The following is a 26,499-nucleotide window of genomic DNA, read 5'->3' on the forward strand; positions in this document are numbered from 1 at the left end:
CACCCCGCGGGGCACCTGCGGTACCGGCGGTCGCGCCCCCGCCAAAAGGAGAGCGGGGGCGGTGGGCTCCCTAGCGGGCAGGGTCCCCTTGCACCTAAACAGGGCGGGGGAAGCAGGCACGGGGCGGTGACTGAGTGCCGGGAGGGCGGGAGCGCCGCTGGGGCTCTTAGTCACGGAGCCGCCCGGGGTTTGTTCCTCGGGCACGGCCGCAGGGCTCGGGCAGGCGGGGACAGGTCCGCGGGCAGTCCCGGGCGAGCAGCGCCCCACCAGGCCCCTCCTCCGCGCCAGCCCCGCCCGCGCTCCCCACCGCTCCGGGCTCCGCGCAGCCGATCAGGCGAGCGGCGGGGACACCCCGGCCCGGGGCTCCGCCGCGTCCCGCCCCGGCCCCGCTGCCATAGGCTGCGGTTCGCCCGGCCCCGCGCCCGGGGCCGCCGCCGGAGTGGCGGAGCGCCGCTGTCACTTGGGCCGCGCCGCTGCCCGCGGCGGGGGGCGGAGGCGGGAGCGCCGGCCCGGCCCGGCGAGACACGTTCTCCAAGTGCTGCTGCCCGGAGTTTGCTTCCCTTAAGGCGGGGCGGGCGCAGCCGGCGCGGCTGAGGAGGAGAGCGCTGCGCGGAGCCGGCGCGGTGAGTAACTTCCCTGCCCCGCGCCGTGCGGGCGGCTCAGCCCCGCTCAGCCTCCCTCGGTGGCAGCGGCGCGGGGTCCCCGCGGGGGCGGCGGCGCCGGGCTGAGCCGCTCTGCGCGGGCAACAAGTACGGGAGCGGGGCCGGGCCCCGGAGCCGCCGTGCGGGGCTGAGGCGGGAGCCTGGGAGCAGCGTCCCCGCCCTGGAGCCCCCGGCTCGGCGGCGCCTGCCCCTGCAGCGCGGCTCTGCGAGGCTGAGCTGTGGGCTCGGCTGCTGGAGACCCACTCGGAAAGCGCCTGGTTCTGGGTCCCCCGATGCACCTATGCTGCTCTCGTGTGGCTTCATTAAAGAAGCTCTTTTCTGGCAAGGAGTCAGATTACTGCGTGCGGGGGAGGCAGAGGAACAGCTGCGAGCGAACCCCTGCTGCAGGAGCGGGTTTCAGGTTGTGTGTTTTACAGCTGCGCCAGAGGAACTCGGGGCTGCCTGCGAAATGCCGCTGGAGCCCGTGTGGTTCGCAGCTATTTCCAAACGTTCCGTCTAGCCCTCGGAGCTCTGAGCCACGCTCCCTGGTTTCTCCCATCGATTGTTAGCTCTTAGCACTGAAACGTGGTTAGAAAACTTTTAGCCTTTTATATTCCTAACAAGGCATACTTTAAAATTGTCATTGCACTTTCCGGAATCGCACTTGGTCAGCTAACGGAGGAAGCCGTTCCTGGAGCTCTGGTAGGGCTCAATCTGGTAGTCTCTGGTGACTTTTCTTACCGTGTTCATAATGCGTAGTGCTGATTGCTTGCTTCTCTAGAAATCTATTAAGTACTTCTGAGCTTCCTTTAATTCCTCTTTTAATGACATGATTTAGGGGTTTGGGTTTTGTTTGTGTGCAGAGTAAAAAATGGCTGTGAAGGATTAGTTTTGGACTACATTTGATAGTCTTTGGAAATAAATTTCCAATCATAAATACTTTTGAACTTCTGTTCAAAATAGGAACTGGTCTGAGCTGCACTCTCATTAAATAAACGCTTTGAATTCCTGATTTTATTTTTTTATTCCTCTACCCTCTTCTTCTGGCTTTGTAATGCTTTATTCTAAGCTGCAATCCAGCAGCAGATCAAGGAGGCTTAGGAAGAAACATCAGATGGTTTTGGTTAGTGTCCCTACCACTTGGAAAATAAACATGTTAGTACCATATGCTGCCCTGAGTTTATTAAAACAAATTTCCTCAAAATGGAAACAAGTTATATCAGTGTACTTGCTAGAACTGTAAGACCTAATAGGAGTCCTTTTTAATTACTCTTTTTTTTCTAATTATCACATCACTGAGTAAGAAATCCTCTCCCCTAAACACAGTACAATATAAAATTACTAACTCCGGAGTCAGCAGGCTGCAAAGAACACTATTGTGCCCAAGTAGATTTTTTAAAATAAAAAAAGGTTGTAATACGTTTTAAAGTACTTGTACTGTTGCAATTCTAAAATGTATGGATATTAAAACTCATAATTTTCCCATGAGTTTGCAGTACTGAATTTCTGACTGTACTCACCCTTTACTTTGCTTGGTGACTTCAGCAAGAGGGAGCCCAGGGCCTTGGACTCGGGTCTGAGATTTGCTAAGGTAGTATCTTTTCCTAACACTGCACCTGAATTTTCTGTTACCAAAACAACAAAAAATGTGACGCTTTAGGGACAAAACTTTGCAAGAGGAATGTAAGCCGGTGATTGGGTGGAAAAATACTGTTCTCTTGAGACGGGTTAAAAAATAAGCTTACTAAAACTTGTCCTGCCGTAAAGGGTGGCTTTGACATTGCAACATTTGGCGTTTGTTTGTTGTGCAATCCCACGGAAGCACTGATTACCTCAGTGAAAGTTTCTTTTTTTGTAAGCCTTTACCCATACTGAGTGTCTCAATCTTGGTATATATTTATGGGCCTGCATTACTAAAAAACAGCAGAAGTTCGTTAGCTACTAGTTAAAACTGTATATCTGCAAATATGCCAAAATATCCTCCTCTTCTTTCATCTCCTTTTTTTGTACTTCTAAAAAATGTTAACATATTTGAAAGCAACTGAGAAGAAGTTATACCAGCAATATCAAAGTGAAATGTGTAAAGATGTAATGTGTACCAGATAATTAATATAAATTATTGCCTTGCATTAGCAAAATGCTGCTTCCTTAAAGAGCTACTAGACATGGACAGCTGTAACTAATAAGAAAACATCATTCCTTTGGTGTTAAAATGCTCCCTGGTGTAAAAGGCACCAGGGGAAGCTGGTTGCTTATTTGACATGCCAGTGACTTGTCTCTGATATTTGAAAATTCTTTGTTGATTTCGTTGTTAAAAGCATTTTTAATGTGACACCATTGAATTGCATGCTGTTAAATTGCTTTATTAGGTCAGTGGAGTTTGTCCTTTAGAAATTGTAGTGCCTTTTGAAGAAGAAAATGTTTTTAAGTGTTAGTATTAAGTTATATAATTGATAGGTCTAGATTTCTATGGAGCAATAAAAATTAATAATATTGTGGAGTGGATGTTTTTGGTTCTAATTCTGTAGATATTTGTGCTTTCATATGCCTAATTTTAAACATCCAGGTATTTCTTTTGGAATGACAGGGTCTGTTCTTAGGCTTAATGATAAGCCTACATGTAAATGTTTTTGAGGTTGAGATTTATGTTAGCAAAACTCACTAATTTTGCTGGGCTGAAGCTGTCATGTGTTTTCACACTCTGTATCCTGCATGAGATAGTGTAGGTGGCTGATGGGACTGGGCTGCCCCTTGGCATGTGTGGAGATGCCCCCAGCCCTGCTGGTGTGTTACAGGGCATATCAGTGCTGTACCCGAGCTGGCTTCATCCATGCAATGAGCTCTGCAGTACTACAGACGTGTCCTTTATTTCTGAAGCACTTTGGTGGTACCAGAGATGTCAGTCCCTTATGTTCCCATAGAGAGTTATTTCAGCTGATGTCAGTTTAGCAAGTAATTTGTGGGCTGGAACAGGAGTGGAATCTCTTGCAGAGTCTCTCCTGCTGAGATCTGTGTTAGGTGGTGAACACAAAAGCCAAAGTGTGCAGCTGTTTGATATAAAGTCACATAACTTGTGAGCAGACAACATTTCAAATTGCTTTGCATTTTTTCCATTCATATAGTGGGAACTATTTTTTGACATGGAAACTTGGGGTAACATAGCTCAATATTTGCAGTCTCATTTTGCTTCAAGTAAGCAAGTTGATATTGCTCTGGAGTTGTGGCATGTGGTTAAGAATGTCTAGAATTTTCATACTGTCATAACAATAAACCAGATTAAATAGGGTAGGAAAGTAATTATTAGATTATAAATGAGTCAGATCAAAGTTATATGGAAGGTAATTTTACCCAGGAGGAGTTGGTTCACTTTGGGCTGGAGTGATAGATGTTCTATTTTACCTGGCTGTTTTTCTTTTGTTCCACAGAAAGGAATCATTGAGTCATCACAGAATGGCTGGAGTAGAAAGGGACCTTACAGATCATGTAGTTTCAGTCTCCCTAGGAAGGAACACCTGCCACTAGACCAGGTTCCTCAAAGCCTCATTTTGAAGGAGGTGATCTTTGACTATTAACCAGCTTTTTTGGGCTCCTCTTCCCTTGAGGACGCAATCCCATGGTGCTCAACCAAGCAGATCCCTGGAGAGGCCAGTCTGCTTTTCTGGAGCCCAGGGTGCTGAGCCTGCTGTGCTCCCTGCTCACTGCCTTAAGGTCCTCAAATGCCACCATTCCAATGTCACTGCGGCCAAGGCTCCCCACTAGTTTCACATTCTGTACCAGACCCTCTTTGTTGGTGATAACAAGGTTCAGCATAGCACCTCTTCTTGTTGGCGCTTCTGTCATTTGGAAGAGGAAGTGTGTTCATATTTAATTGGAGAGATTTGACACATTTAACCACTTTTCATGGACTATACAAAGTTTTTCAGAAGAACAAAATGCAATTTGCTTAAGTAGTATATCCAATATATGAACTAATCCAATTTTAAAATGATGTAAATGGTAGTAATAAGTAGTTCTAGACAATGAAACAGAAGGAACTATGACTGCTCTTCCTTTTTCTAGCAGTAGAGCACAATGGAAAGTGGTCCATGTTAAAGGAGAACCCATAAGTGTCTGGGCAAAGGGAGGGACCCAGTAGTTGCAGAAAGACAAACCAGGACCTTTGGGTTGTGTTGCCTGGAGTGGTGTAGTGCTGTCGGATATTATTCTGCACAGTGGGGAAAAATGAGCTACATGGTTCCTGCTTCTGCTTTGTACATTCCTTGCAGTGGGAGTGATTTTGAAGTGCAGTACAGGCTGTGTTCCCCAGCCCCCAAGATCACACTGCTGCTGCGTGTTCCCATGACCTTCTCCAGAGAGGTTGCACAAGCCCAGTGGAACATGTCGGCACGCCTGTGTTGTATGTTCCCAGGGGCTGGCTCTTTAGAAGACAACTGGGAGAAGGCACAGTTTATTATTGGGTTCAAGTCAGTGTTCTTGAATGCTGACATTTTTATTGACTCTTGCAGCTGTACTCGTTGTGTAGTTTTTTATGTTCTTAACATGTAATTTTTGCTTGAATCTGAGATCTCTGCCACAGACAGCCCTCTCTTACTGCAGTATCATTGTCAAAAACTGTGACCTCAAAAGACCAAAGAATACCTGTGATGGAGGATTTTAAGCTCTTACCTTCCTGTGGCCTTCTTTGTTCTTCAGATTGGTGCTAATCCTTGTTTCAGAGTTCATAGATAGGAGGAAGAAAGCTGATACAGCAGAGGTCTTTTGGCACAACAGAAGAAAACTGAAATTCAACCAAAGCTGATGGAGGCTGACTTGTGTACCAAAATCAGTTTGTGGAAAGCTATTTTCTGTGGTTGCTGTCTTGTGCTAGGACAAACTGTTGTGTTCTGCTGCAGGAATGTTATGTTTGCTCTGAAAGGCTTTGGAAGGACCAACCCAGGAGGCTTCTATTGTGATACAAAGCAATGTTGCAGAATCCAGGTGTTGTGATTTTTCTGGACATTGAGTTTTGGTTGGCATTCCCAAACAAGATCTTAATTTAAAAAAGCAAACAAAAAAAAGCTTGGCTGGTATCAGTGAGCCACCTTTGTTAGTGCATTTTACTTTGTCATGAAGTGAAAGCGCTTTTGTCTACATACCTCGTAGTCCCTACATGAAATGAGCTGTGGCATAGTGGCAGTAGAATGGAGCCTGTGGTGGAGGTTTCTGTGGCTGTGGCCATGTCATCCAAATAATTCCTCTAACTGACCAGCAAAACCAAAAAGCCAAGAAGAAAGCCAATAACCCCTGCAAGGCTCTTAAACTGACCACATTCTGACTTCAACACAGCTGGTTCTTCCAGTGCCACCAGTAACAGCCTGCATAGAACAGCATGTTCAAAGTCCATCCTAGGGCCAAGTAGCCTCCATCTAGAGTAAGTCACATTCCAAGGAGCAAGCTGGAGACCTTAAAGTCTGCATGTGCCTCATGGAGAGTGCACTGAATATCTGTGATAGATTAAATACTTAAGTATGCATCTTATTAAGTTGCCTCTACATGTTTGGAGGTTAAAAGTTAGAGAAAATAGCCAAACCAGCTACCACTATCGCTGTTTCATGCAGAGGAGGATTCTTTATTGTTAATTCCAAGTTCATGCGTTTATTTACCAATGGCCCACCCTTCTTTGTCTTCTTCCCTCTTCTTACTTGGTCTATTGCCCTGGCCCATGTCATTTTCTCTTGTGTTGCTTTTTTTTCAATCGAGTTGTTTAACACTTGTTTATAACCAGAATGAATTAACTGTGAGTGAAAGCTGGTCAATGCATCACAAGACCATATAGATTCTGATGTGTTGTGTAAGCATTCTGGTCATGTTGGAGAGTTTGCCATGAACCCTGTCCTGATGGAACAGCTCTGAGTACCCTTGGCGCAGTGCATGTGCCCCCCAGGGGCTGCCCCAACTCTGAACTGAAGTAACTTGTTTTTTAAACTTCTCGAAAAACATTTGCAGTCAAGCTTTTTCCGGAGCAGGTTGATGAGGGTTTCCTAATGTCTGGCCTCTTTTTCCTGTTTTTATGTCTTGTTTGTTCTAGAGCAGTTTTCTCAGCCTTTTATTGTTATTGACAGAAGCTAATGAAGGCTCACCCAGTTCCTGCCTTTATGTTAATTAAAAATTAGTACCAGTCAATTCCTGGTCTATTTTTACAATTAGTCCATTGTTAAACTGTCATTTCAACTTCAAATGAAAATTGAAGGTTTAAAATTCACAGGGTTTCCTGCCTAGTATTAAAACAGTATTGAATGCCTTCAGATTTTGGGTTTGCTTTCTAACTATTTTAGTCCCTTTTAGACACTAAAGGTAAGGCTAGACTCATTCAGATTCGATTAGGCTAAAAATACTTGTGGATCTGCCATGCATTTCATGCAAATATCTTAAAACTGTGTATAGGTTAGGTCTGTACATGCACGTAAGAAAGCTTCAAAAGAATTCAGTGACAGCTCCCAAATGTTTCTTTTTTTGAAATCACCAATGAAAAAGGTATCTTTCTACTTTGTCTGGCAAAGTAACTACTCTTCATTCCTGCTATCGGGGGGTTTGCTCAGCATGTCTGTTCAGCACTGATACTTTTATATTCTGTAGCTGGAAGGGACATGAACTGAATTGGACTTCACCACATGCGCAGCCACAAGTATACCTATCGTAGTGTATTTATACAGTGTTGGAATGATCCTGCATAAAAAATCTATAAGGATTTACTTGTGAGGAGGCCTTTTTTCCCCACTTTGAAATCCATTTTGACTGTAGCTGCTGACTTTCTATTGAATGTGGCTCTACTGCTTTTTTGCAGGGAAAATAACTTTGCGGTGAGGCGAAAGTGAAGGTGATTCAGTGGTGGTAAAAAGGAGAATCAGCAGCACAGCTTGTCTGAGCACTTGACCTGAGCTGTCTTGCCGTGTAAGCAGAAAAAGAGAATCTGTGGGAAAATTAACACTAAAGTGAGTGGTAACACAAGATTTTGGGTTACTGGAGTGTGAAATGAAAACTGTTAACAGTCCTTTCTTCCGCAGTAAGGGATGTGTGCCATTGACCAGAGAAACGCTGTAGAAGTGTAATGCTTTGCTAACTCATATTTTGAAAAGTTTGGAAAGCTGTGAAGCCAGGAAATGTCCAGAAGTGTTGTGCTGTTACGAAGGTGGAGATACTTGACTAGGAAATTTTGAGTACAGCTTGGCTTGCTTCTTTGCCTTCTACAAACAATCACATGTCAGTTTCACAACAGGTGAAGCCTTTAAGTAAGCTTCAAGTTCAGTGAAAGCAATTTATTCCACAGTGATGTCACTATTGTGCTGAGATTTTTATTTTTGCCTCAGATTGTCAAAGAGGAGAGAGTTATGTTTTAGCTGATACTGACTTTGAGGATAAAGAGCATGGTTTGTTCTAATGTGTTCTTATAGGTGAGTCTGTCCGTACCCGAAAACCTGCTAAGCAGGTTAAGTTGATAGTCAGGAGAGAAGAGACTTCACTACAATGCACCCATGTGTGTTAGCAGCAATTGCTATCCTGCATATATAATTTTTCAGGTGATGTATCACATGTAGAGTGCTATTTTGCCATCCCTGTAGCTTGACCGTACAATTGAATCCACAGCAGTGACTCCATAGGGCTCGTCATGGGCATGAGAGTCCTTTTGCTTCTGCTCCTAAGGAAGACACTGAATTCAGCTCAGTTATGATGATAAGGTTACAACAGAGCATCCCTGATGGGCTTTCTTTGCTAAGGCTCCATCTAATCGATGCTTGTGCAGATCTGATTAACATTCTGCTTGTCATTGAACTGTACGTGCGGGTGTATATATATAAAATTAATTTCTGTACGTGAAGAAGTAAAACAGCATAAAAAGGGAAAAAACAAGGGAAAGAACTGTGCTTTCTCTTTTCGTTCTTTTCAGATCTTAGAAATTCTGCCAGATTTAGCTCTAACATTAAGTATTTTTATGGAAGAATGGAAAAGAAATACAAATTATTGATGCATGCAAAGCCATGGACATTAGTGAAAGACATTATAGGAATATGATATAGGATGTTTTTACCAATTGAATTATTGTTCAATTCTGTAGTTTTTACTTTTTAGCTGTCAGTAGTTACAGCAGTGAGGAACTTCAATCATGCACTGTTTAAATAGGAGAGCAGTACTGTTAATTGTCAACACTGATTATAGAAAATGTCAGGAACAGTTTATGGGTTTCTTTGTGGGAATTTTCATATAAATTACCACACCAAAACTTCAGAACACAGTAAATGGGTGATGGAAAAAGAGTAACCTTTGTAAGATAAAAGGAGTTATTTTCTTAATTTTCCAGCTGATGAGTAAACATGAAAGGAAAGGCACCAAATTGCTTTTGCTATCATGATATATTTTTCTCAGTCTACAGGTTGTTCTGTCCTTCTTTAATATTAAAGTTAGTTTTTTGACATAAAATTATCCTGCTTCTCAAATTTGAAACAAATTGGAAGCAATTAATAAGTGAAATAATCAAGCAGTCATTTAATCAGAGTTAAAACTCTATGTAAATATATTTACGTATTTATCTATGAAATTGCATTTAAGTATAGTGATAACAGTCTTTATTAGAAAGAGTGCTCTGATTTAACACAAATTGTCAAGGATTAGGATTTAATAATGAATTAATTACTGTTTCCTGTTTGAGGGGTGACATATTTTCCCCAAAGATTTTGCTTTTAGTACTACCATCTTTTTCCCCAGATGTTCTCGAATACATTCTGCATTGTTTTAAAACAACTCTAATCTTTAATACGATTATCTGTAAATTTCCTTTGTTTACTGAGGGATTTTTTCAGATTATCAAATCATTTTATATACAAATCCTCCTTTCCTTGGTGCATACCGAAACTCTCTGTGGCGCACCCAAGGCAATGCCCCAAATGAAACCAACTGACATCAATTATTGGTGATTACTCTGCCTGCTGGGAAGTGAAATCAAGTCTCAATTCAGGATTTGTTTCAAACACAGGGTAATGAGAGCAGGTGCAGGGAGACGCTGGAGCGTGTGCATTGATTTGCAGGGTAAGCATAGGCAGGTGATTTATGAGTACATGGGGTTGAGAAGAGAAAATGGTTACAGCCAGAGTTGTCATTGCTTCTGGAGAACTTGGGTGACATATTTTCCTGGTACCAACACACCAAAATGAGAGGAGCTGTTCTTTCTCATCACGGTGGTAATGTTGTGTTACACTGGGGCATGTGATAGCACTTAACAGAAGGGCAGAGCCCCTCTGTCCCTCTTCATCCCACCTAAATATGGCCTGATTTAATTTGCTCTGGCTCCATCAGGCTTCACAAGCTGTAACTGTACTCCCTATTTCTCATGCACCAATAACTGTCTTTCACTGGGGTTTCCTAAGTGTGAAATCAAGTAACTTAGCAGTGGAAGTGTGCTTAAGCATCCTTTATGCCCCTCCCTTTTGTGTCTGTCCTTTGTGTGGGATTGAGTTGCGGGGGGAAAAAGATTCAGAACAGAAACCAGCAACTGAGTCACGACAGAGGTTCAGGAGAAGTGAGGGAAAACTGAAAGGCAGTGGATAAGCTATAGCATGGCACTTCTTATTTTTCTAAATTACCTCCATGTAATTGTAGGCATAGTTTACATGTAATTTTTGACATAGTCTTTTTAATGCAACAGTTGCTGCAACTACATCATTTGTAAAATCCTTATTGCCTGTGAGGTTTAGAAGGAGCTGGAAATACTGCCTGAGCTACAAGACAGCTTAGAGACAGCTGAAAACTGTATTATCCTTTGGGGAAAATAAGTCTGCTTGATTTGTTTCTGGAGGACAAATAATGAGTGCGCATTTGGGTCCAGCCAGATTTCCCGCACCACAGCTTCTTTCCAGTGCTGGCAGTTCCTTATGGGGCTGCCTGGGTTCCCCTGTAAAGCATTCACTCTTGCATGTTGTTTTGGTAAGCTGTTTTTCAGGCTTTTAGAACAACAGACAAAAGAAGGGAAATACATGTTTTCAAAATGCATTCAAAACTAAGTGTGGAATTTCTTGGGACAGAGCAAGCTGTGCAGAAACATAAGCATTTTTCATGTTTGAGGTTGTCAGAATCTGTTGTAGGAAAAAAGGTCAGATATCAATACAAGAGTCTGATATTTCCCCTTCAGGACTGCCCCTCCATTTTCTGGATTCAGGAGTTCCAACTCCAGATGTTAGGCAGGAGTAAGAAGTAAGCGAAAAAGGATGCATCTTCGAAGGACAAAGCAGTGCAGTGAGAGCTTCCCTTGTTGGCAAAAGCCTGAGTAAGCAGGTGGGGCTGGCAGCGTGCCCTGAAGGTTAATGCAGTCGGTCACCAAGCTGGAGGGGAAGGTGAAGCCCTCACTTGTGCCCAGCTTCTCAAGAAAGGTCCTCTGAGTAGACTTCTGCTGCCTCTCATTTCACCTTGGGTGCTGGGAGAAAGAAATGGTAGCTAGGACCGAGACAGGGCAAGGCTAAAAAAAGCCCACCCAAAAATCAATGTATATAGTATTGATGGCATTTAGAACCGTGTTGGTTTCTTTCTTTCTTTCTTTGGTGAGCTCCAAGCAGCAGCAGCAGGGCCAGCGTTTCGTTTCTGCAGCTGAGCTGCCCCAGTGGGCTCAGGGGCTGCTGTCTGCCCACCCAGCCAGCCCAGCTGCCTGTTGTGCTGGCTGGGGTTTTATGGTGCCCCTGAGGCTATTCCTGGATGACAAGTCTGTATTAGAGAAATATTTTCTTTAGTGCTAATGCAGGAGCAGTCTAGCTGAGCACAGACAGCGGTATTGTTAATTTTCCAGGCTGTTGCTACCTTACTCTCAGCCGTCCCTAGACATCCTCACCATTTTATGTTTCCTCTCTAATGGCATGAGCCAGGATGTCATAATATTCAAAATCAAATGTACCAGAAAATATAATAAATTAGAGTTGGGCTAGCAAAGTAATTGAAGAATAAACTGAATTTAAACCGAACAGGATTGTGTTATGAACTGATTGCTATTCACAAAATGCACCAGAGGAGTGTGACTTCATGTAGATTTACTATTGATGGCAGCGTTTCCTAGATGGCTATTGGCAATAAAGAAATGAAAACGGTGTGAACTTTTGGGTTAGTACCAGAACATAACAATGCAGTAAAGGAAAAGTACCGTTCTCGTCACACTGCAAAGTGATCCTGGAAGAAAAATTTTCCTGTGTTTTATTTATTTATGTAAGACATTTATGTGTATTTAGAAATCCTTGAGTTTATAAAAAGGGAATACAGGCCTTGGCATGGACATAACTGAATTTTTTCCCCAACTCTTGATGTAATTCTTCTGTAAGAAAATACTTAGAAAATGTAGCAGTAGAGTGGATCCTCCTCAATTCCAAAAATTGAGTTTAAGGATGTTTGATGTCCTTAAGGAATTGTAAAATTGTTTGCCCAGACAGTTTTACAGCAGATAGAAAATTCTACTCATAGAAAAATACACGGACTATTTTCTATTTCACTAAACCGGGTAATGTACATACATAAGGCATTTTAAAAATAACCCTTCAGCTGTGATGCTAGTAGAGACGTAGGGAGATGGCATAAGATCTGGATTTGTGAGCTACAAGTTATCTGAGCTGCGCCCTGTGTTCTTCTGTTCTCTGGAAATGTGAAATGAGATAGAGCTAGTGAAAGGCACCCTGAGGGTTGCTGGTACAGCCAGAAGCCACGGGAAAGCCAGTGCAGGTGGAAGCAGTCAGCAGCAGGTACGTGCTAAAGCATAGCGAGTGCTGTCTGAGCTGCTGGGTTGAGGAGTCTGCGTGGGCTGTGCGAGAGCCAGCCCCGTGCTGAGCAGGCCTGTTGATGTTGAGGCAGTCAGACTGCTGGTGTGCAGAGAAACTGAAAAACCATGCTGGACAATACTTTATTTTCTACTTATTCTTGTTTTGAGAACACAAAAGAAATTTTGTAAGGATGAGATTTTTGGGAGCAATGATCCAAGCTCAAGGCAAGACTCGTCTGCTTTCAGAATTATGTGCTGTGGTGGAATACCAGCAAATGGAAGGGCTGTTCAGTGGTAGAAACTGAACGAGCCTTTGGTGGCAGTGGGGACAGATGGGAAAAAGGCAATATTACTGCACCAAAAGAATTAATTTTGTAATAATAAGCAATATGATTTGTTTAATTGAGCTCTTCTAAGTTTAAAGGTTTAAGTTGTGTTTAAATGTGAAATGGCATTGTTTATTTTCATTATTCTTGTAAAATTTAAATAATGTTCTCTACCAGGAATGGTAATGAAATCCATTTGATTTTTAAACTAATACCACAGAATGGTAAAAAAAAAAGCAGCTCTTGTGAGTTAAATACTTGAATATATACAGTAAGGTTTAGCATTATTAAACTAATTCAAAATGCTGTTAAATCCCTTGATTTAAATTACTTTACTGTGCCATGACCTGATGGAATTAGAAATTAATCCAGAAGATGCAATTAATAGACTACTTATATCTCTCATGTAATACTTAAAATTAATTATTTTTCTATGTGTTTTCTATTTTGATCACTTAAGTTATTTCCTTGCATCCATCCCATATCCTGTAGAAGTAGGCGGAGGGATCACCTCCGGAGGGAGGACAGACATCTGCTGTCTGTCCTTCTGGGCTGACCGGCGAAATAGGTAGGGCCAGTTTCATAAACAAGCTGCCAACAACCTTGGCTCTCTCTTCAAACTTGTGTAGGAGAGAACTTGGGAGAATGCTGTTATAAAGGAAAAAATAATCTTCCTAACAGTAGGGGGCAAATAGGCAGCATTTAACCCACTTTAAAAGGAGCAGGCAGTACAGGAATTCCTACAGGAAGGTTTTGAGGAAGGTAGCCTTCAAGATCTGGTATTTCTGCTTGCTGCAATGAGAAGTTCTGATATTTTGTGAAAAATTAAGAGTTCTTCTGTGCTAGTGAGGACTCCCTGTTAATTTCCATCTGTCCTGCATCCCAGGTGACTTTTGGTGAGTTAACAAAACACTGCTTATCTTTGAGAGCTTTCCCCAGTGGAGCGCAACACTTGTAACAAGTGTTGTCTGATTAAGGTTTTTTCTAGCTGTGGTCAGCCCCTTTCCTAATGCTTTTTACTTTTGTTGACTTAGCACATGGAGTCTGTGTGCTATGGGTGGGCTCTTACTGCAGTAAGAACACCGGAGAAACTTTGAGTGCATTTGTTAGGGAGAAGTATGATAGGTAAATGGAGTTCTTTCAGAGACTTGTGGAGCATGGTTTACTTTCAAAATATGCTGGTGGTATGGAAGAAGGTAATTATTTTTTATGAAGTTCATTTCAGTAGTAAACACTAGAAACAACTCAGTTTGAGCAGTCCAGATTGTTTTGGAAGCTGCAGGCAGTTGAATGATGTATTAGAATTTAAGCAGTGTATTTTTATAACATTTAGAAGCAGAAAATCTAAACCATTTTCAGAGGGTGATTGCATCCTGAAAACATGGACCAGTTATCACGATTAACCATTGGAAAACACTGTTGTGCTCAATCCTGTAGTAATGTGCCCAAAAGTCCTTTGAGGACCAAAAGGAGTAGTAACAAGAACCCAAAGGTGCTGTGCTGGGGTATGGGGCAGTACCTGGGACCTGCCAGTTTCTGATGTGAATGCTTTCAGTTAACATGTGAAAGCTGGAAGGACTTTGAAAAGAAAATGTTTAGAAAAAAATATTAGAGGATGCTTTATGGTATTTATTTAAGAACTCTTCTTTCCTCATCTTATTGGTAAGTAAACCATAGTGCATAAATGTAATGGAAACTTTCATAATTTAAAAAATATGTTTATGTATCTGGTGGCATCACTGATGGGCAGCTAATCAATCCAGTTAGATATGGCTGGTAACAGTTTGCTACAGAGTGAGTAAATATCATAAATACCTAATGATGGGAAACTCAAGAACAATCAACATGATCATCTAATACTACTATGTAAAGATTTCACTCTTGGATCCAGAATTGCAAAGTGTGTATTTAATGTGTACACATGAACTAATCACTTCAGGTAGTTCCAGTGTGCAGTGATGCTGTTTGGATCAACCTTTCATGCTGCAATTTCTGTTGAGGAATGCTTTTTCTGTATTGGATGGGCAGGGAGACAATGTTATGTAAAGTCATTGATGTCATGGCATGGTGGCTGATAAAGCGGACAGGTGGGATGAGAGATCTGAGACTGATGTGCAAGACATCCATCCTTGTGCACCCTGCTGCTGGGGTGGTGTTGGACTGCTCAGGATCATTGTGTGGTGTGTTGTTCAATGCTTTAGGGACAGCCTTTTAAAAATCTGGCAAGTCAGCTTTGCCATGGAGACTTCTATGCCTGAAGAATCTTTTCAGTCTGTTATTTTAAATTATGCATGCCCCAAAGCAAGTATAAGTCATAAAATCAGAAAATACCAGGGTGGAAGGGACCTCAAGGATCATCTTGTCCAACCTTTCTTGACAAAAGCACAGGCTAGACAAGATGGTGCAGCACCTTCTCCAGATGCATTTTGAAAGTGTCCAGCATTTGGGAATCCATCATTTCCCTGGGGACATTATTCCAAGGGCTGATTGTTCTCATTGTGAAAAACATTCCTTTTTTGTCCAATCAGAATCTTCACAGAGGTAACTTGTACCCATAAGCCCTCATATTTTCCATATGTCTCCTTGTAGAATAGGAGTCTCCAGCTTCTTTCTAGCTACCATCTAAATACTGGAACATGTTGATAAAGTCTCCCCTAAGCCTTTCCTCAAGGCTGAACAAACCCAGTTCTCTCAGCCTCTCCTCATATGGCAGACTTTGCACTCCTTTGATCATCTTTCCCCTCTCTGGGCCTTCTCCCATTTCTCCACATCTCTTTTGAACACTTCTAAGTGTGTCCATTAGATAGGGAGATGAACAGCTCATAAATTCAGATGTTGCTCTGTTTCATGTTCAGTCAAATAGACTTTGATGGTTTTAATGTAGCAGCACAAAGGCATTTTGAGTTTTGTGAATGTAAAAAGGAATATTAATTCCAGCTTTATCCCTGAAAAGTTCAATGAAAAAAACAGGGAAGAGCCTTTCACATGTTTCACTGTGTTCTTTTCCTACCTTGGTAAGAGCTGCTTCTCTTTTTCCTTTACAAAGAATGTAGTAGCTGAAAGGAAACTTTCTTCATGTGAAAGAAAAGAACGAAAATGAGAAAATGAGTTTAGAAGATCATCAGCAGAAATATTTCATGGGGTTCACAGAGGGTCTCTGTACAAAAATGGGAGAACTACAGATATGAACCAAGTCCCTGAATGAGGCAATGGTTTGTTTGAAATGGCATACCAGTAAAATTCTTTTTTTTTTTCCTCTCACCTCTTGTACATTTCTGAAGAGGACATAGAAAAAGCCCATCAGGAAGTTCATAAAGGTCAAAACCTTTATGATTGTCAGCAACTTGGAAAGTATTGGGTAAAGGCAGTAAATAAGTGGGGTATACAGTGACTGTATCGTGGGCAGTATGTTGTTCTGTTGCACCTTACTAAGTTAAAATGTCATGAGTTGAAAATGTGTTTCCTCATATTTACGCACAACATAGACCTGCACAATTGCTCAGCTAAACAAACAGGACATTTTCAATTATAAGGTGCCATTACCTTTGTGTGTTCTTGTCATTTATGAAATCAGTGGGTGGTTAATTAAATTGCTCCTTTGGACTCTCCTGAAGGCTGTGTATTAATTATATTTTAGTGGTAGTGTGCACATTTCTCAACTTTTTAATGAGGGTAGAAGTTGTTTACCTCTTCCTTTGTGAATGCTTTTTTTTTTTTAGGTTGGTGTAATACGGGGTTTTGTGGTAGCTTTTTTTCTTTCTTTCCCATAAATCTCATTATTCAGCTGCTCTTTGCAATCATGTGGCATGCCTTAGTTTAAATGAAATCTTAAAATGTTAAATTTCATGTTGCAAAGCACTACTAAAGCTGCAGAGTCTGTGTGTTAAACTCCACGTTGTTGGAGGGAACAGGTTCAACACTCAGGAGAACAGGCTCCCTTCAGCCACTCAGGTCTTTTGAAAGCAGTTCTGGGGCTCACACCCAGAATTCTTGTTCAGCATGTTGGCTGAGCAGGCAGATTTCAGCTTCCTCCTCCTTTCCTCCGTAGAAGGAGCAGCACTGATGCTTGTGAGTGCAGAGGGAGGCTTGTGGTGGCAGTGCTGGGTTGGGGAGCAGCTGTTGTGTGGCAGGGTAAGGGCTGTGCTTACACCCCCTTCCTTTGCTGTGTGGTGTTTCTCCATGCTGTTCCATACAGCTGAGATCCTCGTGGTAAAAATCGTGCTGTCCTAGCAAATGCCATTTCCAGCTATGACTTTAATCAATGACACGTGTGCTGAAGGAAGCCCATGTAGGTGTAGTGCTGATGTGCTCACAGAGGATCACAGTAGCTGGGATTGGTTTGTGTTGGTTGGTTCTTCAGTTGAAATGGGGTGTACAAGTAGGTGTAAAAACCCAAAGAAAACGCCGCTAGCCTAGCAGAAGTATCATTGACATTGTCATTTTAATGCTGTTGGAAATGTCTCTAGCAGAGGTCAAAAGTTTTTTTAGTGCCATGCCTTTGAAATACCATCGCAGATTTTATCTCATGGGAAGGAGCAGAATGGGCCTCACTTCTGACTGGACAATTTATTTAACTGGTCTGATGGTCTCACCAGGGGTGATGTCTCATCTAGGCCATGCAGCTCTTCCATGAAGCAAAATGACATAAGTCCTCTTCATTATGCTGTTTATCCAAGCCTGTTTGTTTAAAGCCACACCAAGCCAAGAAGAGGCAGGAAAAACAGATTTGTTGCTTTTTCATAGGGATGATTTACTTTGCAGTGATATTTTCTCAAGTGGAGGACATTATAAAGGCCACCCTGAAGTCTTCTGAAGTATCCACTGAGACCTCAAACTGAACCCTTTGCTGCTGGAGAATGCTCTTCTACTGCTCATTTATCATGGTGCTTGTAGATTCGGAGGGTTTTTTTCATCTACTTCATGGAACTAAGTGAAGGAAGAGGACAGTCTTTAGGGATAATTGTGGTTATCACATTTAGCTGGTTGTCGACTCTCCTGTGTGTAATTTGTGTAATGTCCAATATAAGGGAAAAATAATACTAAAGTATTCAATTTGTAAGTGGAGTTACTAGACTTTATAAAAGCTGCTGTGGAAGATAGTTGTAGTTTGTGGCTCTGCAAATAAGCATGGTTTTATAGTATTCAAAAAGCCAGAAACTTAGTTAATTTGAAAGAAAACCATAATAATATTTCCCCTCCTTTTTAATCAACAAAAGTAAAGCAATTTCAGGGTGTAAAACGGACTTTCTGTGTTGAGTACACCTCTAGTATTGAGATACTGAATTATATATGGAAATTGAGACTTTGTCAGAAAGTATGTGCAGTTTTGAAAACAGTCTCGGTATTCCACTTTGATTTTTTTCTTTAAAAAAGCAAAATTTTCTGAAATAGAGGAGTGGAAGAAAGAAGAAGGATGTTACATAATCCACTTGGTTGTTTTTCTTGCAAACATTTTGTTGCTTTACATAATATTTATAGCATATAGAACGACAGGGACTGGAAATGTCCCATGTGTGTTGTAAAGCCACTGTACACGCAGAGTTACTGTAAGGATTCCTGCACAAGTCATTCCTCTGTTCTGTGGGGTGTGCTTGCAAAACTGTGAGGTGCTACGGGGAGTAGCAAGGTTTCATTATGCATTCACAAGAAATGGCTGGCAACATATTAGGCTGCAGTTAATTTTAATGTTGAGTTTAGATTTTGAAAAGGACACGGTGTGAGAGTGCGCCTGCAGATCTTCTACATTGGCTGCTGCTCTGGTTAGTGTTTGCTGAGCCACAGCTGTTGGGGCTTCACTCATATTCGTGTGAGGTTAGGTGATTAATTTACTGCTTTAAGGAAATCAAACCCTGAGAGCTGCTTAGTGGCTTTAGGAGGAACTGGTCCTGTTTTAATTACCCATTGGTGAATTAATTTGTGTATACCAGCATGCCGACAGCCTTTTTCCTTGGAGTTCCCTGTTACCGTGTGATATCCCCTCCTCCAGGAGATCAACAGTATATTCTTCTTTTCCTGTTGGCAGGTGTTGTGTGTTGCCTCCTCTGGGATGGAAGGCTAAGAAATGTAGACTAAAAGGATGATGAAGGGAAGGGGCTGTCGTGCTCTGTGTTGCAGGTTTTGTAACAGATCCTGGGTTCTGGCTGCCAGGGAATTGTACCGGGGTGTTTCCAAGGCTCTGCTCGGCATTTTAAGGATGCTCCTCTTCAGAGGCTGGGTGCCGAGTCCTTAACTGCAGGTTAGACCCTGTGATGAGAATGACAAACAAGAAATGAGTGGGATGCTTTTGATTTGGCTTGCTTCAAATGCATAGGCTATTCATACACGAAGTGGAAAGTGAGTCTCTTTTAAATTAGCTGGTTTGTGCTTTTTGATTATTTTTTAAAAATTTCTTTTTCCTAGGCTTTTTCCTAAATTATGTGGTTCTCTGGTATGTTTTGGTTTTTGTTTTTTTTTTAACAGGCTGGTGCTTTGCAAAATGCTGCGGTCAGGAATCTGGATTTCACTTGACTAAATACAAAGGCTCTTTCTGGTGATTTGTATGTATGTGTGCGAATTTTTTAAGATTAAAAAAAATTATAGCTAGTGCAGTTTTAAAATTGAATTTTAAATACACATTTCATGCATTACGTGAGGTAATACAAAGATAAAGAGTATTTTTGTAGTCAGAATGTGAGAAGAAGTGAAATAAAATGAAACATTTATGCAGATACAAGCAGAGGTCTGTGTACCTTCTGCCTGAAATTAAACCAACGTCCTCCTTTCTCATGGCTATTTGTATTATTTATAATTGCATGAGATGTGTATCGAGAGGGTCCCTGGGAAATAAGCTCTTAAATGTGAAAGCTCTTTGGTCTCCTAGGATACGTATGTAGTAATAGTTGTGCAGTTATCCATAAGGTTTTCCATTGGGCATCCTAGAAACCCTGTAAACTTCCAGGTAGCCTTTATTAACCACCTTGCAAAAAAAGGTTGCTCATTTTGCTAGGCACCGTGCAGAGCATGCAAACTTTAAGTAACACAAGTCCTTTGATTAAGACTTTTTTAAAAATTAGGAAGGGATGACATACTTCTGGAAAACAGAATGGCAAACTAAAGATCATTCAGGCATTTGCTCCTTCTATTTTCACTAAATCTGTTTGCCTTTGGGATTTGTTGATGTCTACGAATTTTGAAAAAACTTCATTTAATGTTTTCAAGTGGAAATGTTTGTCTGAAAGAGTAACTCTCATTTTGCTGTTTTTCCAGGATTTGAGGAGGGGAAGTAAGGGAAGAGAAAAATGGGGGAGCAATTAGGGTGTCAGGTCCGGCTGTCAAGCATTGTTTTTTTTAAGTGAAGATTGGAAATTGTTGGAGAGGTTCAGTCATTTTGTTGGTGACTTTTCTTACTCCAAGTATACTGTGTATAAATGTTAAACCTAATTATTTGGGATAAGGTTTTATAGCAACTTCATTGCACACTTTGGCCCCCAGTTTTCCACTAACTAGGAATCTCTAAGCCAAAGCACCCCCTTGGTTGCATTTGAAAGTTTGAAGGGAGTCAGGAGGCCAGTGGAAAACAGGGGTCACCAGCCAGCCAGAGCCTCAGCAGATGTGCTGTTCTCCAAATTTCTCATCTAGAAAAATCCCACACCTTTTATTATATATAGGAAAGCTGCAGTGATTTATTTTCATGTACTCAGTGGAAACAAAAAGAGTCTTTGTAAACCCTTTCTGGTTTAGATTCCATTTAGTAATAAGGTTTGGCTAAAGCTAAAGCAACAGAACATACTTTAACAACAAAGTATCAGTTCAGAATTTAACTTAATATTCAGTTAAACTGGTCTGTGTGGACAAGCACTAAATCTGAGTTCATACATTTCTAGTCCTGAAGTTTACAAAGGGAAATATATGCAAATTACTCCCTTCAGCCAATGTATGGTATATTATTGTAGTAGCTTTCCAGTGTAACTTCTTGGTTCCATGAGCAGTTTTATCTTTTCCATCTTAAAATTCTTCAGCTAGCATAGCCTTTACACAACTCTGTCATCTCTGTATCTTTTATTTACAGTGTCATGTTGCCTGGGATATTATCTATTATCTTATCCCATATGACTGATATTAAAAGTCAGTGTTGCTTGTAGTTGAGTCTCCTGCTCTTAAAGCAGGTTGTCTCATTATTGAATGAAACTCTCATCATGTTCTTGCCTGGACTTCTGGTTTTCACGTTGCACACAGAAAGGACAGGATAAAGGCTTTTCATTACTGTGTTTGGCCTCCTCTTGGTTCATTAAATTGAAATTACTAGTTTTTTCACTCTGAAAATCAGTGGAAATCAAGGCTGTTCTCTTACTGCAGTGTTAAACAGTTCTTCACTGATGTGTGAAAAGTTTAGTTTCTGACCCAAATGCCTGAGCCTAGGTGGAAACTGGTAACTGTAGAGCAAACTATTGTTTGCTCTACACTAGACCCTGTTCCTCTGAGTCACTGCACCACTCTGAGCTTGATGGTAAGTTTGAGTTACTTCTTAAAAGCTCTGGATTTTACAAACAGGAAGTTTGCAGTTACTTCTGAGTAACTCATTGAATCCTTGTTGCTGCTGATAGGAACAAAAAAGCTTGGAAGTCTGCTATTTCCAGATACCCAGTTGCATGCTAGGCTTGTTGTGTGAAGATATCCTGGCCTTATAAACACAGCAGCTACTGCACCTGCCTCTGTACGAAGGGTAGGCAGGTGTCTACTGCCCCTCTGGTCCTTGTGTTGCATTTCTGACATCCTACAGTCTTTGTGCACAGTACTGCTCCCTTTTTGAGGAAAAGAAATAAATCCCATGGGAATGTGCATCCTCATCTTGGAGACACCGTAATACTTTGGGATTGGTTGCACAGCTCCCAGTGGAGCGGGAGTGCTGTCTGGGGTGGTTTCTAGCTTTTGGACAATGTAGCAATAAGAAAAAAAACTTATAAAGTTTAAAAAAATGTTTCATGTAAGTATCTGGCATAAAACATGTGAACGTGTTTAGTATGAGTTGGGAGTTTAAAAAAAAGTATGGAAATAAAAGGTGGTTTGAATTTTTTATGTCTGTGAACCTAGCCTAACTTGTTGAGAAGTGCTTGGTTTGGGAAAATGAGAATTGTGGTTAGGGAGTGCAAAGAAGATGGATACTCCAGAGGGTGAGTCGTCTGCCTTTTAAAGACCTTTTTCCAAAAGCACCGCTAATGAAGTAATATCCTTCAAAGCAAGACTGGTATTTTAAAAGCTAGCTCTTAAGGGTTGAATACATAGAATAAATGAGGAAGCAAAAATTGTATCATCCCCCACAGATGCAAAATTTCAGCCTGCTGAGAAGAGATTGGACAGGGAGGAGGAGGAGGAGAAGGTTGGCTCCTTCCCGATGTAGCATGTTTTTGTCAGTCTCTCTTGCTGCATCCATTTTGACTGTGGGTAGAGAAAAGTGGTGCCTGAAGTTAGGAATCTGAACTCTTCAGCACACTACTCCTTTACCACTGTCTTCCCAAAACGTGGTGACTTGGAATTCCTTGCTGATGTGAGTAAATGTCTTGTATGTATTGTACAAATTCATTGTTAACTATCTTAAGTGATTTGCATTTTTCTTTCATAATTTCATGTCTTTGGTTTTTTTAACAACTTGGGGTTTGTCTGCCAGATGAGCGTAGCAGTTGGACTCCTGATACCTCCCCACCCTAGCAAACTTCTGAGCTTTGCCCCTGTTTGCTTGTAGCCTTCTGTGAAGACTTAACTCTCTTTTATTGAGCAATTTTTTTCTCGTTTATTTCTTGATTTATAGTTCTATTAATGTATCTCTTCTCTATAATCTCTGCATATGGCTATCAATTTGATGTTTTACATAGATGCTGCCAGTTCCTTGTTTTTAGTGTCATTTTTTTCTTTAGTTTTATTTTTTGCTACTCACTTAGAAGATAATTTTAATTTTTTACCTTTCTTTAGGAATATTACCTTTTCGTAAAGAGAACAAGATTACTGAGGAAAATGGACAGAAATGCTGTAACAGCAGCTCAGCTTTCCCTCTTCCACATTATTCATTCTGCAGAGGGGAGTTAGGAGATTGCTGTTTAACATTTAGCCCCTGTCACTCGTGTGAGAATACATAGCAGGGCCGGCTGGCCTGCTGTGTGTGTGCGCTGCTATGCAGCTTTGCTAAGATTTCTCACTTGAATCTTAAAGAACGGTTTCTCAATAGTGTTACAACTGAGGTAGTGGTACAACTGAGGGCACTAACAGGAGTCAGAAAATGTGCTAAAGCAGCCAAACTCTGCACCTCAGGCAGGTAAAGAGATGCACCCTAGAAGCTTCCCTATGTAATAGCTAGTGAAATTCTATTTTTTAACGTGTGTGTGTATATATATATATATATAACATGCAATCAGCCAAGCTAACAGGGAATGTGAAACAAAATGCTGGCAAACATGGTTAGGGAGTAGGGAAGTGTTTTTAGAAAAAAATGCCTGTTTTTTTCATTCAATAACTGTTGTCTCTACTCTTTCTTGGTGGCTGTTTAATTACAGGGGCTGAAGTGGAGAATATATGATTCCTACAGCAGGACTAAAACAAATGCAGTCTTTGCTTCCGTATTACTTGTCTGTCAAATATGTATAACCAGACTGGATTTTACATAGTCAACTCAATGTCCACTTCCTTTTCTGAATCCTGTCTGGAGGCCTCAGATCAAGCAGTAGTCTACACTGTATGTAAAGACCTGTTTACATGCAAAGTATTTAAATGGGCTTTATTTAAGATAATGTTTGTATATATTAAGACTACAACTTCTAGATCTAACATGTTCTTATTATGTAAATTTTGCTGATGTGTGGAGCCATTTATTTTCAGTATCTGTACAGAGTACATCTGTTGCAGTATGACAGGTAGCCTAATTGGAAGGTCTCAGTGTAAAGGTTTTAATTTATGAAAAGCATCCTACAAAATAATATGAGGGTATTTTGCACAAGTCATGTTCTGCCTTTTTTATGTCCCCAAAGCTGGGTCAGGCAGCTGGCTCTGAAAAGAATCTTTTTTCACGTATCAGAAGGAAAGTTTCTCCTGGAAATTAACTGGAAATCAAGTTAGGTACAGCAGTAAAGTGAAATGTCTTCAGCAGACTCAATAGGGAGAGGCACAGCCATCATCCTGAAGTGTTAAGAATCAAATTGTCTTTATTGTGGAGTTAATTCAAGTGTCGGCTAGTGCATGGCATCCTAACATAATTCCCAGGCACGAGTAGAGACTGCTCAGCTAGGGCAGTGAATGAGTCACCTGCTTGCCAGGGGGTGGCCAGTGCCAGCCCAGCTTTCCCTGATCCTGGCTGTGCTGGGCTGCAGACCAAGTGGGGCAGTTGTGGTGGGGAGTCGGTCACTCTGCAGGCATTACCCCTGCTCATGGGCAAGTTGTAATTAGGCCTGTGTGTAGGTAGCCTCAGTTCAATACTCTCGACTATGGGCTCAAGAAGGCTGTTGTTTTCCTCTTTCCTTTGAGAGTTCTGATGTGGTGATACTTGTTTTATTTCATTAGGGAGAAAATAAGCAGTCTCTAGGCAGGGCAGACTGGTTTAAAGGGTTGCCTTAGCTCACCAAGTGGTGTTGCTTAGCTGCTGGGGTTTGGCAGGTCGAGGCTGAAAATTGAAGCTGCAAGCTCCAGACCAAGTCTAGACCATTCTCTCTGCTCTTTCTGCTGAACTTTTAAGTTTCTTTCTCTGGCCATGGGTTGTCATGGGTTCTTTGCAGGCCATGGGCACTCACTCCTGCAGAGGTCTCTGCCTCCTTTCCTGTGGGAGGAGGACAATGTATAGCTTACCATTTATCTGAGCTGTCTCTAAACCATGTCCTCTTGGCTCTGTCTTGCACAGATCTTAGAAATGCTTGTTTTCAAAGAGACCGGAGGTTTTTGTTAGCTTAGGAGGTAGCTTCATTTTATTCACTCTATGTCTAAGCTAAAAAACTGCTTAGTAACAGCATAGTTTACCTTTGAAAATAGCTTTCCCCATCACTCAAGTTGTGATTGATGGGGGAAACCAGCTGTAACCAGTTACGCAAGGTGGCATATGCCTGAAGGAAGAGATGGGATGGTGTTTCTCTCTGAAAATAGTTAAGTCCTACAATTTAACTATTCAGAAAGTTCTTTTATCCTTTCCATCCCTCCACCTCCAGCTTCTCTCTGTCATCAAAGCCATTTCATGATTAATCCCAGTGCCGTCTCCCTGAATTTCCTCCGTGCACACCCGTAGGGATGGGGGTTGGTTATAAAGAAGTGCGGGAAAAGGGAGCATAGCTCTTGGATTCCTTTATTTCCTTTGAATCGCTACTGCTCCTTAAAATTTGAATTAATCAAATCAAATTCTCTCTGTACATATCCAGGAATGAGCTACGTTTAATCTAGTTAAGTGTATTCTGTTCATCCACAAAAGTCCCTGTTTCAGGGCAAAGTGCATAGGGGAGGGCTTTCCAGAAGGTTTAGCATCTTGATGGACAGCTTTCTGCTGCCTTCATCTCTCCCAGCAGAAAGGGTGGCACATATGGCAAGGGCTGGTGGACAGATTGCGCGGCAGAAAATATCCATGGCGGATAAGCAAATGTTTTACTCTTTCTTGCTCTTCTCCTCTGCTCCATCAGTGAGAAGAAAGCCTCACTAATTGTCTTCTTGTCTTTTTGACTGTTGGGGTACTTTTTTCACTTCCACTGGATATAAAGGCCCACCTGTTACAGCAGCAGAAATTAAATACTGCTTTCCTTATTCTTTTTGTGCTAGGAAGGAAATTTGTCTTCAGGTCTCCTGGCAGGTAAGTCTGTGTTTTTTCACTTCTATTTAATTATGTTTCTTTATATTTACTTTTTCACTGCTGCAAAAATCCAGAAACAAGTTTAGGTACTTGTAAGGTTCTTCTAGGTTTTTTTAATGCACTTAGGCCTAAAACCTGCTCTATTGTTGAGAGTCCTGGGAGCATCCTTCACTCCCCAGGTGCTTGTCCTGTGTTGTTCCTAGCATGGGGTGATTTCTGACACAAAGCGGGGTTAGCCCCCAGAAGCAGGCACTTCACTTTCCACTTAACAGAACATTTAGTGTACGTACAGAAAATAGATCTTGCAAACTCTAAAATGAGCTCCTACCTTTTGTCTTACGAAGCATGATGGCAGGGAAAGGCAAATACTTGAGCAACACTTTTATAGGGTGGGTAGCAGTGCCTGCTGAAGAGATGGTGCAAGTTCAAGTTCTTTCATGGTGTTTGTGCTCCCTGCAGACCAGGACATCTGACTAGCCATCCAAACCTGGGTGGCTCTAATCTAGCTTGGCTTGTGTGTCATATTTCCTCCTTTTTCAGCGTTGCTCTTGTTCAGTAGGACTATGCAAAATTTAGTCTGTAGATGTGTAGCTGTATCTTTGTTTGAGATTCATACTTGTCTCCTTTTCTTCTATGCTGAGATGATTTATTGGATATAGCTCTGTATTTTCTGTAAAGAATGGGTATTTCATTGTAGGAACCTCCGTAGAGTCACAGTCCTTATCTTTCCTGTCTCATTTGAGACCAATTTGACTAAAGTAAAGCTATTTTAATCTCCTGGTCCCAAAATAGAAGCCGTTCCATTTGTGCCATAGAAGATGGCTGCAGCAGGATTTTTGCCTGCTGGAGCAAAACCTTCTGCCCACTTGTTTTATCTCTGGGCACCGAGTCCCGCTTTCATCCTGTCATCCCCTGATGTCGAGCAGCCCTGGCTTTGAGGTGGTGGTTTTGGGAGGTGGGTGTCATCCGTCATCTCTCTTAAGG

At 41.7% G+C, this 26,499-nt stretch overlaps 1 protein-coding gene across 3 annotated transcripts in view; it reads left to right on the forward strand.

The window, feature by feature from the left end:
- Window positions 1–474: 474 nt before the first annotated feature.
- LNX2 (ligand of numb-protein X 2) overlaps window positions 475–26,499 on the forward strand; it is a 59,408-nt gene continuing 33,383 nt past the window's right edge. The window contains exon 1 of one of the 3 annotated variants that reach the window (XM_058045430.1): window positions 475–623. The gene's annotated coding sequence lies outside the window, so the exon portion shown is untranslated. Of the gene's footprint in view, window positions 624–22,120; window positions 22,252–25,046; window positions 25,516–26,499 lie in introns of those variants that run through there. The other 2 variants (XM_058045429.1, XM_058045431.1) reach the window with 2 other exon arrangements.

Source organism: Melospiza georgiana, chromosome 2 (genome assembly GCF_028018845.1).
Source record: "Melospiza georgiana isolate bMelGeo1 chromosome 2, bMelGeo1.pri, whole genome shotgun sequence".
NCBI lineage: Eukaryota > Metazoa > Chordata > Aves > Passeriformes > Passerellidae > Melospiza > Melospiza georgiana.